This window comes from Sapajus apella, unplaced genomic scaffold (assembly GCF_009761245.1).
Source record: "Sapajus apella isolate SASKATOON/1434 unplaced genomic scaffold, GSC_monkey_1.0 scaffold164, whole genome shotgun sequence".
In the NCBI taxonomy this organism is placed as follows: Eukaryota; Metazoa; Chordata; class Mammalia; order Primates; family Cebidae; genus Sapajus; species Sapajus apella.
In genome coordinates, this window is record NW_022437104.1 from 1,388,154 (window position 1) to 1,403,166 (window position 15,013).

The 15,013-nt window shown below is 44.3% G+C and overlaps 1 protein-coding gene and 1 non-coding gene across 5 annotated transcripts in view; one reads left to right on the forward strand and one right to left on the reverse strand.

Moving 5' to 3' along the window:
• Positions 1-14,459, reverse strand: part of WNK3 (WNK lysine deficient protein kinase 3) — a 166,762-nt gene extending 152,303 nt beyond the window's left edge. For 2 of the 4 annotated variants that reach the window (XM_032266984.1, XM_032266983.1), the window contains exon 1: positions 14,298-14,459. The gene's annotated coding sequence lies outside the window, so the exon portion shown is untranslated. The remainder of the gene's footprint in view (positions 1-14,297) is intronic. The other 2 variants (XM_032266986.1, XM_032266985.1) reach the window with 1 other exon arrangement.
• LOC116542234 lies at positions 3,777-3,883 on the forward strand. The gene has a single exon (XR_004265128.1). It is a non-coding gene; the product is annotated as a U6 spliceosomal RNA (small nuclear RNA).
• Positions 14,460-15,013: the final 554 nt, after the last annotated feature.

Genomic DNA, 15,013 nt, shown 5'->3' on the forward strand with positions numbered 1-15,013 from the left:
GCGATTCTCCTGCCTCAGCCTCCCGAGTAGCTGGGACTACAGGCACACACCACCACGTCCTGCCAATTTTTGTATTTTTTAGTAGAGAGGGGGTTTCACCATGTTGGCCAGGATGGTTTCGATCTCTTGACCTCATGATCCGCCTGCCTCGGCCTCCCAAAGGGCTGGGATTACATGCGTGAGCCACTGCACCCGACCTTAACTCTTTATTTTGAAGTAATTTTTGATTTTGGGAAAAAAACGTGCAGGAGCATAAAAAGAATCCAGTATTCACCCACATTCCCCAAATGTTAACCATTTTAGGTGAGATTTTAAACCTCAAGAGCAAAAATCCACAAGTAAGACGAAAGGACTTCTAAGCAAGGAGCCAAATATAGTTAAGTCAGAGAATTTAAGTTGGAAAGTCTTCAAAATTTTTTTTACTACAGAACCTATTTTTAAAAATAAAATCTTTGGCCAGGCATGGTGGCTCACGCCTGTAATCCCAGCACTTTGGGAGGCCAAGGTGGGCAGATCATGAGGTCAAGAGATTGAGACCATGGTGAAACCCCATCTCTACTAAAAAATAAAAAAATTAGCTGGCCATGGTGGAGCGTGCCTGTGGTCCCAGCTACTCGGGAAGCTGAGGCAGGAGAATTGCTTGAACCCAGGAGGCAAGGTTGCAGTGAGCAGAGGTCGCGCCACTGCACTCCAGCCTGGCGCCTGGTGACAGAGCAAGACTCTGTCTCAAAAAAAAAATTAAATAAATAAAATTAAATTAAATCTTTGAGGCTGGGTGCAGTGGATTACGCCCAGGATTAATCCCAGGTACTCAGGAGGCTGAGGCACAAGAATCACCTGAGCCCAGGAGGCAGAGGTTGTAGTGAGCCAAGATCACACCATTGCACTCCACATTGGGGAACAGAATGAGATTCTGTCTCAAAAATAAATAAAATAAAATAAAATCTTTGGCCAGACACAGTGAATGGCTCACACTTGTAATGCCAGGAATTTGGGAGGCCAAAGAGGGAGGATCGCTTGAGCCCAGGAGTTTGAGACCAGCCTGGGCAACATGGCAAGACCCCATCTCTACAAAAAATAACAAAATTAGCTGGGCATGGTGCCATGTGCCTGTAGTTCAAACTCCAGGAGACTGAGGCAGGAAGATCCCTTGAGCCCAGGAGGACAAGATTGCCATGAGCTGTGACTGAGCCACTGCACTCTAGCCTGGATGACAGAGAGACCTTGTCTCAAAAAATAAAATAAAATAAAATCTTTGCCTTCAGGTCCATGGTGTTGGGAAAAATTTTCTTTTAAATTTAAAAACAATAGGCTGGGCTGGGCATTGTGGCTCACACTTATAATCCCAGCATTTTGGGAGGTGGGGGCAGGTGGATTACCTGAGGTCAGGAGTTCAAGACCAGCCTGGCCAACATGGTGAAGCCCCGTCTCTACTGAAAAATACAAAAATTAGCCAGGTGTGGTTGCGCATGCCTGTAATCCCAGCTACTTGGGAGGCTGAGGCTTGAGAATCGCTTGAAGCTGGGAAGCAGAGGTTGCGGTGAGGCAAGATCACATAACTGCATTCCAGCATGGGCAACAGAGCAAGAATCTGTCTCATAAAAAATATTATTGCAATAGGACTGTTCTTTAAAAAATAAAAAAAAATTTTTTTTAAATACTTAGCCAGTCATGGTGGCATTCATCTGTCATCCTAGCTACTGGGGAGGCTGAGGTGGGAGGATCACCTGAGCCTGGGAGGCTGAGGCCGCAGTGAGCCACTACAGTCCAACCTGGGTGACAGAATAAGGCCCTGTCTCAAAAAAATTAATTAATTAAAACAATATAAAATCTTATTCAGACCCCTAATATAATAGAGGAGTGGCAAGTACTGGTGCTCTGGTATAATAATTCTAACACCTGGCTTCCCTAAGTATAGGATAAGAAGCAAATAAGGGCGAGGCACAGTGGCTCACGCTTGTAAACCCAGCACTTTGGGAGGCTGAGGCGGGTAGATCACCTGAGGTCAGGAGTTGGAGACCAGCCTGCCCAACATGGTGAAACTCTGTTTCTACTAAAAATACAAAAATTAGCCAGGTGTGATGGTGTGAGCCTGTAATCCCAACTGCTCAGGAGGCTGAGGCATGAGAATAGCTTGAACCTGGGAGGAAGAGGCTGCAGTGAGCTGAGATGGTGCTACTATACTCCAGCCTGGGCACAGAGCAACACTCTATCTCAAGAAAAAAAAAGAAAAAAAGAAGCAAATAAGAAGGATGAAAAAAGGATTCCCTCAGTCTTTTTAAAAACCAGTACCCTAAGACAAAAATATGTCACTAGAGACAAATAGGGGCATTTTATACAGATAAAAGAGTTAATTCATCAAGACAATGTAACATACACACATCTAACAATAGAGTCCCAAAATACATTTAATAAAAACTGACAAAACTGGAGAAATAGATAATTCAATAATAGCAAAAGATTTTGATACCCCACTCTCAATAACAGAGAGAGTAACTAGACGGAAAACCAACAAGTTTATGAAAAACTTGGTCAATACTATCAACCAACTTGACCTAAGTGACATCTATACAACATTTCACCCAACAATAACAAAATAGACATTCTTTTCAAGCACACATAGAATTATTCTCTGAAAAAAAAAATCATATGCCAGGCGTTAAAACAAATCTCAATAAATTTAAAGAGATTGAAATTATACAAAGCATGCTCTCCTACCAAAAATGAATAAATTAGAAATGAACAGCAGACTAAGGATAGACATATAGGTCAATGGAATTCAGAGTCTAGACGCCCTAACATTTATGGTCAATTGATTTTCAATAAAGTGGTCAAGACCACTCAATGGGAAAAGAACAGTCATTTCAACCAAACTTGCTGGCACAACTGGAATCTACATGCAAAAGAATGAGGTTGGACCCTGACCTCACACCATACACAGAAATTATAAAGTGGATCATAACCCTAAATATAAAAGCTAAAACTATAAAACTTTTAGAAGTAAATAATGGAGTGAATCTCAGTAACTTGGGTTAGACAATGACTTCCCAGACACAACACTAAAACCATAGGCATAACAGAGAAAATTAAGAAGCTGCATCTGAGCCAGGCACGGCGGCTCATGCCTGTAATCCCAGCACTTTGGGAGGCCAAGGCAGGTGAATCACTTGAGGTCAGGAGTTAGAGACCAGCCTGACCAACATGGTGAAACCCCATCTCTACTAAAAATACAAAAATTAGCCGGATATGGTGGCATATGTCCATAATCCCAGCTACTCGGGAGGCTGAGGTACCAGAATCACTTGAACCTGAAGCAGAGGTTGCAGTGAGCAGAGATCACGCCACTGCACTCCAGCCTGGCTGACAGAGTGAGACTGTCTCAAAAAACAAATAAACAAAGAAGCTGCACCTCATCAAAATTTAAGCGTTTGTGCTTCAAAGGATACCCTCAAGAAAGTGGTGAAAAGACAGCCTATAGGGCAGGAGAAAGTATGTGCAAATCATATATGTGATAGGGGATGGTATTGAAAATATATTAAGAACTCAGTAATGGCCAGGTGCAGTGGCTCACGCCTGTAATCCCAGCTACTTGGAAGGCTGAGACAAGAGAATAGCATGAGCCTGGGAGGTGAAGATTGCAGTGAGCTGAGGTCACGCCACTGCACTCCAGCCTGGGCAACAGAGTGAGACCCTGTGTTCCCCCCACCACACACACACACACAAAAAGAACCCAATAATGACAAGACAAATAATCCAATCTTAAAATGGGCAAAAGAGTGCTTGCTTCGGCAGCACATATACTAAAATTGGAACGACACAGAGAAGATTAGCATGGCCCCTGCGCAAGGATGGCACGCAAATTTATGAAGTGTTCCATATAAAAAAAAAATTTTTTATAGAAAAGAGATATTAAAGTATTAAAAAAAAAAAGAAAATGGGCAAAAGGCCTGAATAGACATTTCTGTAAAGAAGAAATCCACTCACGCCTATAATCCCAGCACTTTGGGAGGCTGAGGCGGGTGGATCACGAGGTCAAGAGATCGAGACCATCCTGGTCAACATGGTGAAACCCCGTCTCTACTAAAAATACAAAAAATTAGCTGGGCATGGTGGTGCGTGCCTGTAATCCCAGCTACTCAGGAGGCTGAGGCAGGAGAATTGCCTGAACCCAGGAGGCGGAGGTTGCGGTGAGCCGAGATAGCGCCAATGCACTCCAGCCTGGGTAACAAGAGCGAAACTCCGCCTAAAAAAAAAAAAAAAAAAAAAAAAAAGAAGAAATCCAAAAGACCAATAAACACATCAAAAGATGTTCCACATCATTATTCATTGTGGAAATGCAAATCAAAACCACAATGAAATACCACTACAATAAAAAAGACAGTAACAAGTGTTGGCAAGCATATGAAAAAAACAGAACCCTCACACAATCCTGGTGGGAATGTAAAATGGTACAGCTGCTTTGGAACACAGTCTGGCAGCTCCTCAATAAGTTAAACAGAGTTACCATATGATATCATCTACCTAAGAGAAATGAAAACATATGTCCACACAAAAACTTGTACACGTGTTCATAGCAGCACTATTCACAATAGCCAAAAGGTGGAAACAATCCAAATGTCTATCAACTGATGAATGGATAAATAAAATGTATTAAGTGTAATAGAATATTACTGGGCAGGCTGGGCACAGTGGCTCATGCCTGTAATCCTAACACTTTGGGAAGCTAAGGTGGGTGGATCATTTGAGGTCAGGAGTTAGAGACCAGCCTGGCCAACATGGTAAAACCCCTTCTCTACCAAAATTACAAAAATTAGCCAGGCATGGTGGTGCTACCCAGCTACTCAGGAGGCTGAGGCAGGAAAATCGCTTGAACCCAGGGGGCAGAGGTTGCAGTGACCCGAGATGGTGCCACTTCACTCCAGCCTGGGCAAAAGAGTGAAACTCCATCTCAAAAAAGAGTATTACTGGGCAATAAAAAGGAATGGTGTCAGGTGTCGTATAGTCTCAGCTACCCAGGAGCCAGGAGGCTGAGGTAGGAGGATCACTTGGGCCCAGAAGTTCAAGGCTGCAGTGCACTATGATCACGCCCATGAATAGCCACTGCCTACCAGCCTGGGCAACATAGCAAGGTCCCATCTTAAAAAAAATAATAAAAAAAGAAAAAAAAAGAAATGGAGTATTGATACATGCTACGACAAGGATGAACCATGAAGACATTATGTTAAATGAAAGAAGTCAGAGGAAAAGGCTGCATACTATATGATTTCATTTATATTAAAAAATGTCCAGAAAAAACGAAGCTACAGAAACAGAAGATAGATTAGTGGTTGGGGCTGGGGCACAGAACAGGATTGACTGCAAATAAGCACAAGCAATCTTTTGGGCGATGGTAATGAACTAAAATTGAGTTGTAATCAAGATTTTACAACTCTATACATTTACTGAAAATCACTGGCTTTTATATTATATTTGTAAATTCTATATTACATAAATTGTATCGCAATAAAATATGATGTCCTGGCCAGGGTTGGTGGCTAACACCTGTACTCCTAGCCCTCGGGGAGGCCAAGGCAGGAGGATGGCTTCAGCCCAAGAGTTTGAGACTAGCCTGAGCAACACAGGGAAACCCTGTCTCTACAAAAAGTAAAATTAAAAAAATAAGCTGGGCATGGTGGTGCATGCCTATAGTCCCAGCTACTCAAGAGGCTGAAGTGGGAGGATCACTTGATCCCAGGAGGCTACAGTAAGCCATGATTGCAACACTGCACTCCAGCCTGGGTGACAGAGTGAGATTCTGCCTGTAAAATAATTTAAAAAAAAATTTAATATGGCCAGGCACGGTGGTACACACCTGTAATCCTAGAACTCTGGGAAGCCAAGAAAGCCAAGGCGAGCAGATCACCTGTGGTCAGGAGTTCAAGACCAGCTTGGTCAACATGGGGAAACCCTGTCTCTACTAAAAATATAAAAATTAGCCGGGCATGGTGGCAGGCACCTGTAATCCCAGCTACTCGGGAGGCTGAGGCAGTAGAATCACTTGAACCCGGGAGGCATAGGTTGCCGTGAGCCGAGCCGAGATTGTGCCACTACACTCCAGCCTGGGTGACAAGAGTGAAACATTGTCTCCAAAAAAAAAAAAAAAAAAAAAAAAAAAAGAGGCCAGGCGTGGTGGCTCACGCCTGTAATCCAAGCACTTTGGAGGCCAAGGTAGGCAGATCACCGGAGGTTGGGAGTTCAAGACCAGCAAAAGAAAGAAAGAAAGAATCTTAAAGTAAAACATTTTCATGAAAATCAAAACCATCACATTATCTTTTTTTTTCTTTTGCTGCTACACAAGTTAACAAAACCATCACATTATCACATATACCTTTTAAAAACTACACTACTTTGGCCGGGCGCGGTGGCTCAAGCCTGTAATCCCAGCACTTTGGGAGGCCGAGGCGGGTGGATCACGAGATCCAGAGATCCAGACCATCCTGGCCAACATGGTGAAACCCCGTCTCTACTAAAAATACAAAACATTAGCTGGGCATGGTGGCGCATGCCTGTAATCCCAGCTACTCAGGAGGCTGAGGCAGGAGAATTGCCTGAACCCAGGAGGCGGAGGTTGCGGTGAGCCGAGATCACGCCATTGCACTCCAGCCTGGGTAACATGAGTGAAACTCCGTCTCAAAAAAAAAAAAAAAAAAAAAAAACTACACTACCCTTCCCCCCCTCATTGTGTATACTCTCATCTTCAGCCTGGCCTCCTGGGTTAAGAATCCCAGGAGGAAAGTAAAGGTGTGACAACAATAAGATGTAATAGCTGGTAACCTAAAGGTAAACACCAAATAAGAAAAACTAGGCCAGGCCGGGCGTGGTGGCTCACGCCTGTAATCCAAGCACTTTGGAGGCCAAGGCGGGTGGATTACCTAAGGTTGGGAGCTCAAGACCAGCCTGACCAACACGGTGAAATCCCGTCTTTAAAAAAAAAAAAAAAAAGAAAAACTAGGCCAAGAACTTACTTAGTGTAATGTATCTGGTGCCATCATGGATTCAATAGCTTCCTTTTTTTTTTTCTTTTTTTTGAAACAGGGTCTCACTCTGTTACCTAGGCTGGAGTGCAGTGGTACAATCATGGTTCCCTGCAGCCTTGATCTCCCTGGGCTCAAGTGATCCTCCCACCACAGCCTCCCGAGTAGCTGGGACTACAGGCATGAGACAGCACACCTAGCTAACTTTTTGTATTTTTTTTGTAGAGACAGGGTTTTGCCATGTTACACAGGCTGGTCTCAAACTCCTGGGCTCAAGTAATCTGCCCGCATCTGCCTCCCAAAGTGCTTGATTATAGGCATGAGATTATAGGCATGAGCTACCATGCCAGGCCTCAATAGTTTCTTGACTATAGAATATGTGGGGCCATAGTGGATCTTGACCATAAAATAGTTTAAGAACACAGGCTCGGCCGGGAGTGCCACTGCACTCCAGCCTGCGTGACAGAGTGAGATTCTGTCTCAAAAAAAAAAAAAAAAAAAATAGCCGGGGGTGGTATTGTGTGCCTGTAGTCCCCGCTACTTGAGACGCTGAAGAGGGGATGATCACCTGAGCCCAGGGAGGTTGAGGCTGCAGTGAGCTGTGATCACATCATTGAACGCCAGCCTAGATCACAGAGTGAGACTCTGTCTCAAAAAATAAAGAACACAAGCTCTGGAGTGGGAGAAATCTGGAATCAAATCTTGGTTCTGCCTTTCATCCCTTGGAAGAGATTTCAGGCAAATTATTTAACCTCAAACATTCTTAATGTCATTTGTGAAATCTCATAGGACCGATATGAAAATACACGTATAAAATACTTAGCACAGTGCCAGGCACAATATAATAATCAATAAATGCAAGCTGTTATTGTCTACATCTCAATAACCCCTAGAAACAGCACTATATTAAAATACTGTTCAATAATACTACAGAAAACATTAAATGATTTTCAGGAGACCCTATTTAGGAAGGCAGAAAACCATATATTTTTTAAAGTTTTCCAGAAAATGAAGTTTTCCAGTAATGAGTTGACACTACTAAAGGGATATGATCCAGTGACCAGGATACTACTCTTCTACATTCAGCAATGTAGAAACATGGCCCAGTGAAAAAATTTTTAAAAATCAGGCCTCAAACCTGGAGTCTCTTACTAAGTTCACAGTTATGTATCGTTACCTACTTGTAGCCATTTTTCCTTCCTAAAAAGGTAAATACACTTATCTAAGCCCTAGGAATATATATAAAGACAACTGTAGCCGGGTACAATGGTTCAAGTTCACGTGTATAATCCTAGCTCTCTGGGAGGCCGAGTGGGCAGACCACCTGAGGTCAGGAGTTCAAGACCAGCCTGATCAACATGGTGAAACCCCATCTCTACTAAAAGTACAAAAATTAGCCGGACGTGGTAGCACATGCCTGAGGCAGAAGAACTGCTTGAACCCTGGAGGTGGAGGTTACAGTGAGCCAAGATCATGCCACTGCACTCCAGCCTGGGCAACAGAGCGAGACTCTGTCTCAAAAAAAAAAAAAATTAGCTAGGCATGTAGTGTGTGGCAGTAATCCCAGCTACTTGGGAGGCTGAGGTGGGAGGATTGCAGTGAGAATGTGGAGAAATGGAACCCTCATACATGGCTCATGGCAATGAAAATTGGTGCAAATGCTATGGAAAACAGTTTGGTGGTTTCTCAACAAGTTTAACATATGGCTGGGCACAGAGGCTAAAGCAGGAGGATCACTTGAGCCCAGGCGTTCATGACCAGCCTGGGCAACAGAGGGAGACCTTGTCTCTACCAAAAAATTAGCCTGGCGTGGAATGTGTAGCACACACCCATAATCCCAGCTACTCAGGAGGCTGAAGTGGGAGGATCACCTCAGCCTGGGTGGTTGAAACTGCACTAAGCTATGATTGTGCCACTGCATTCCAGCCTGGGCAACAGAGCCCTGTCTCCAAACAAAATGTAACATAGGATTACATATGACCTAGCAGTTGTACTCATAGGTATACCCAAAATAAATGAAAACAGGTATTCAAACCAAACTTGCATACAAATATTCATAGTAGCACTATTCACAAAAGCCAAAAGGTGGGAACATCCCAAATATCCATGAACAGATAAATGGTTAAACAAAATATAGTACACATCCATACGATGGAATAATACTCAGCCATAAAGGGAATAAAGTAATGCTATATGCCACAACACAGATGAATCTCAAAAACATGCTGAGTGAAAGTCAGACACAAAAGGTCACATATTATACGATTCCGTTTATGTGAAATACCCAGAATAGGCAAATGGTCACCTGGGACTTGGAGGAAGGGAGAATGGGGATTGACTGCTTACTGGGTACCGAATTTCCATTTGAGGGGTGTTAGCTGCACAACATCGTGAAGTTACCTAATGGCACTGTACAAGTGTACACTTTAAAATGGTTAAAATGGGGCCAGACACATTGGCTCACGCCTATAATCCCAGCACTTTGGGAAACCAAGGCAGGCGGATCACCTGAGGTCAGGAGTTGGATAACAGTCTGACCAACGTGGAGAAACCCCATCTCTACTAAAAATACAAAAGTTAACCAGGCATGGTGGTGCCTGCCTGTAATCCCAGCTACTCGGGAGGCTGAGGCAGGAGAATCGCTTCAACATGAGAGGCAGAGGTTGCAGTGAGCCAAGAATGTGCCATTACACTCCAGGCTGGGTGACAGAGCAAGACTCCGTTTCAAAATAAATAAAATGGTTAAAACGGTAAATTTATGTTACATGAATTTTATTTTATTTTTTTCTTTCTTTTTTTTTTTTTTTTTTTTTTTTTTGAGACAGAGTCTTACTCTGTCAGCAGGCGCCAGGCTGGAGTGCAGTGGCTCGATCTCGGCTCACTGCAACCTCCACCTCTCGGGTTCAAGCAATTCTCCTGCCTCAGCCTCCCGAGTAGCTGGGACTACAGGTGTGTGCCACCACGCCCAGCTAATTTTTTTGTGTTTTTAGTAGAGACGGGGTTTCACCATGTTGGCCAGGATGGTCTTGATCTCTTGACCTCGTGAACCACCCACCTCGGCCTCCCAAAGTGCTGGGATTACAGGCGTGAGCCACCGCGCCCGGCCACATGAATTTTATCACAATTTTTAAAAGCTGCCATGCTAAAACACAAAAACAATGTACTTCATTTCTATTAAGCAAAAAAGTTCATAAGAAAAATATATCCCTGAAAGGGCATGAAAAGCTCATTTCTGCAGTGAGTCAATCTCAACATTTCCCAAACCAAATCTCATAATAAGCTCTATCAAAACAATTTAAAATGGTATCAATTCTACTTTTGAAGCTTTAAAATTTCTGAATGAATGCCTTATAGATGTCTTTTGGTCATCAAATATCTCCTAACGGCATCATGAATGTTACGATCTCAAACAAAGATGGAAAAGACCCACTCGTTTGAAAGAAGTCTGGCGTTTGGCCAAGAGACAAAATCAAGTATATCTGTAAATAGAGCTGGTCTACTTATATTAAGAGACTGAGAAAGGAGGGTTGTTTTTTTTTTCTTATACACAATTCCTTCCCCACAAAAACATACACAAAAATTTAAGCCCTCCACAAACAACACTTAACTGTGGCCTATCGGGAGAGGGTGCTAGAATGCGGGATGGGGGGGCATGGAGAGCATTAGGGAAAAGAGCTAACTCATGCTGGCCTTCATACCTGGGTGATGGGTTGATAGGTGCAGCAAACCACCATGGCACACGCTTATCTATGTAACAAACCTATACATCCTGCACAAGTACTCTAGAACTTAAAAATAATAATAATGTAATTACTTTTTAAGAAATCAGTTAAATATGCTAATAAATGTTATTTAAAAATAAAAAAAATTAAGCCCTCCGATAATTATTTTTATTTCAATTATCTGACTAGAAATCTGATAGCGGGCCAGGCATGGTGACTCATGCCTATAATCCTAGTATGTTGAGAGGCCAAGGTGGGCAGATCGCTTGAGGTCAGGAGTCTGAGATCAGCCTGGCCAACACAGGGAAACCCCGTTTCTACTAAAATACAAAAATAAGCCAGGCATGGTGGTGAGTGCCTATAATCCCAGCTACTAGGGAGGCTGAGGCAGGACAATCGCTTGAAGCTGGGAGGTGGAGGTTGCAGTGAGCCGAGATCACGCTGCTCCCCAGCCTGGGCAACAGAGTGAGACTCCGTCTCAAAAAAAAAAAGAAAAAGAAAAAGAAATTTGATAGCAATATAACCATTATTTTCTTTACCTCTGTCTACTCTGGTTTTTTGCAGCCACTGGCTTTATCATTTACTGGCTCAGCAATGAACAATATAGTAAAAACAGAAAACTTATGAAAGAAAGTAAAGTCAACACTACAGAAATCTAACTCCTAAAACTGTAATTATATAAGCAACTGTAAACTTGTGATATGAGGATCAACAATGGTCTAGAAGTCAGAACTCCAGGGTCCACCACTTACTACGGCAAGTCTTGTTTTTCTGGGCTTCATTTCTCTTTCAGATAGAAGGAAAATATACCTTTCCTGCCTGCCTCCCAACCAAAGTACGGTAATAAAATTATGTACAAGCCGGGCGCAGTGGCGTGTGCCTGTAGTCCCAGCTACTCGGGAGGCTGAGGTGGGAGGACAGCTTGAGCCCAGGAGTTCTGGGCTGTAGTGTGCTATGCTGATCGGGTGTCGGCACTAAGTTCAGCATCGATATGGTGACCTCCCGGGAGCGGGGGACCACCAGGTTGCCTAAGGAGGCGTGAACCAGCCCAGGTAGGAAACAGAGCAGGTCAAAACTGCCAAGCTGATCAGTAGTGGGACCACACCTGTGAACAGCCACTGCACTCCAGCCTGGGCAACATAGGGAGACCCTGTCTCTTAAAAAAAAATTTTTTTTTTTTTTAATTATGTGCAAGGTATGATAGAACTCCAAACAGGGGACATAACCTAGCTTGGTGGATGCGGGGTAAAGGAAGAAAGGGAAACCAGGAAAGGCTTTCAGGAATAGCTGATGACAGCGGTTAAATTTTAAAAGAATGAGTTCAAATTCAAGGGGAGGGGGAGAGAAAGCATTCTAGGTAGAGGGGGACATCAGAAGCAAAGGCAGAGAGAGAAACACCATAAATGTGTTTATGTTATTCCCCTTCTTCAACAATCAAGAGTTCCTAATTTACCCCAGCCTGAACCTAAGATTCCAGCCTTATCTCATTGCACTCTCCAAATATACCATGCTTACACTTTCAAGACCCAAAATGTGAATGCCCTTCACTGTAGAAACATCTAGTTCAAAACTGGGAGACCGCCTTGCTTGGCTGAGTTAGTGCAACATTTTCAGACTCTTATAGTATACCTTTATACTTCTACTGTATAATTTAATACTTTAAGTATTCATCTCAATCCGAGAGACTATGAACAGAGTATGACCTTTTGTATTCAAACTGTGGGTAGCCTAAATAAGGATTACACTCTTTCCAATATCAAAGCAGAATAAAAGAAAAACAGCATGGGAATGTTCTTAAGTTTGCAACATTTCCAAGAAAACTGAATATATATCAGTAAAATTTGTTAAAAAAAAATCACAAAATGTTAAAATCCATATCCATTAATCTTGACCCAGAACAGAACGAGACCAGGAGAAGACATCCTTACCAGAAGATAAGAAGTCAGAGAACAAAATGTTCACATAATCTGTTGTAATTTAAACCCACACCAAAAAGCGAGTGTCAATTTTCAAACAAGATAAATTTGGAACGACCAAAAAAACATATACAATTATTTAAGTTCAAAATCAGCTTTAGTGCCTTTTTTTTTTTTTTTTTTTGAGACAGTTTTGCTCTGTCGCCCAGGCTGGAGTGCAGTGACACAACCTCGGCTTCGCTGCAACCTCGGCCTCCTGGGTTCAAGAGATTCTTCTGCTTCAGCCTCCCCAATAGCTGGGATTACAGACACGCTCCACCACACCGGCTAAGCTTTAGTGCATTTTTGCTATCCTTTAATGCAAGGTATCTTTCCCTTGGGCTGTCGAACAATTTTTAAACTTCAATCCTAAGGATAGAGACTCTAAAAGACACCTGCTGCTCTGTCACATACTAAGACCTCTTCAAAAGTTCTCTTGGTATTACAAATTACTATATATGAAAAGCAGGTAATAATGTCTCCAAAAATTGAATATAATCACTACTATAGAGAAGATTTTCACAACTCAAAGGCTGTTTATTCATATAATTGTCTCAATGAACAGTAACTCTTAAGAAAAAATAGCCATACTACTCTTATCTGTTTTGAGGGTTCAGTCTCATTTTAACAAAGTCTCTCAACTGCCAAGATTCGGAGATACACACACACGTACAGGATTTCCAGCCATACCCCACTATATAAATGTTTCACCACTCTTAACTAGCCAAACAAAACCTCTTTCAGTACAGTGAAGCCACTTCACCACTTTCATCCTCACCTATCATACCATCTCCTCCCCATTCCCAACCTGTCAGTCAAACAACACATACCACCCCTTCCCAAATAACACCTCAGAATCTCCTTGAACACAACGAGCCGGCAGTATTCCTCACCTCATCCAGTCCCTCACACATCAGCTGAACGTCTGAATTAAATCTACTTTCCTTCACCCTAATCCTATCAATACAACCCACTGAAACCTAACTGAACTTCTCACAGCCGAAGCGATCTTCCCTTTCAGTAGCTTCAATCTCACTAAGTGATCGCTCAGTCCTTTGTCAACCGTCTTCTGGTCCCCCTCCGGTATCCTTCTCACCTTCCCCGTTCCCTGGTCTTCCATCAGCTCCCAAAGTTGTCACCCCTCAACAACAACAACAACAAAAATCAAAAACAAAAAAGAAAACAAAACAAAAAACGCACCTCAACCTCAAATCTGCCATTCCCCACTTTCCCCCTTTACATTTTCCTCTCCGCCTATTCAGCGGCTCCGACAGCCCCTCATCCCCGAGCCCGGCCTCGTCCGGTACCGACTGAAGAAGGCACTCACCCTGCCTCGGTCAAGCCGCCCCCCACTAGGACGCTTACTCCGAACAGACTCTTGGCCGCCACTGCCTCCCTCCATTCATCCCTGGCCCATTCATCTCTCAGCCAGATCCCAGACACGCCCCCCGGCCTCCTCCCTCTCTCTTAGCGCCCCGGCTGGTCCGGGACCCTCACCAGATTAAAGGCTCTTTGCAGAGGGAGACTGACTCTTTTCGCTTCTCCCTCGCCCTCTCTCAAGCCTCCGCTCACCCTAAGACAAGCCACACCGTAGAACAGACACATACACACACACGTCCTCCTCCCCGATCGCCTCCTCCGATGCTTCTTACTCCTCGATGTCTCGAGCTCCGCTCCGTGTCGTGTGCGCTTGCGCGCGCGAGCGTCTCCCCGCGAGCCCACCGGGCCAGCTACTGCCCGTAGGTAAAGAGCGGGCGGGGAGAGGGGAGTGGGGTACGAGCCCAAGCTCGCGCTCTGCCCGGAGCTGAGCAGGCGCACGCGTACTCCAACCACGGAATTCGGACGGGTTGGAGAGAGGGGCGGAGGGGGGCGGAGGGGGGCGGGGAAGGGAGGGGAGGACAGGAGAGGGGGAGGGGCGGAGAAAGCCAACGGAGCAGCCCCAACTCGGAACGGCCCCTATCGCAGCGAGGTGCCGAGTGGCCAGCCAACGAGAGCGCGCGCACGCCTCCCGCCCCCCTCGGCGCCGCGGGAGAGAGGGATGCGCGTCGAGGAGAAAGGCTTCTCCCCCTTCCAAAGAGAAAAACCTCTTTAGAGGAAGCACGCGCGACACCTCCCGTGTGTTCCGAAGCGCTCTCGATATCTCAGCCGCTCTACCCTCTCCCCTCGGAGAAGAAGAAAAGTCCAAGCGCACACTACTTCCTAGCCCCTCACCGCCCACCCTCGGGTCTTCGCGACTCTCTGAATGCAGTAGCGCCGCTGTCAGGATGTGGTACCCACCGGCACCTTTTCTCCTGCCACCCCTAACTCCTTTTTTCCAACTCCC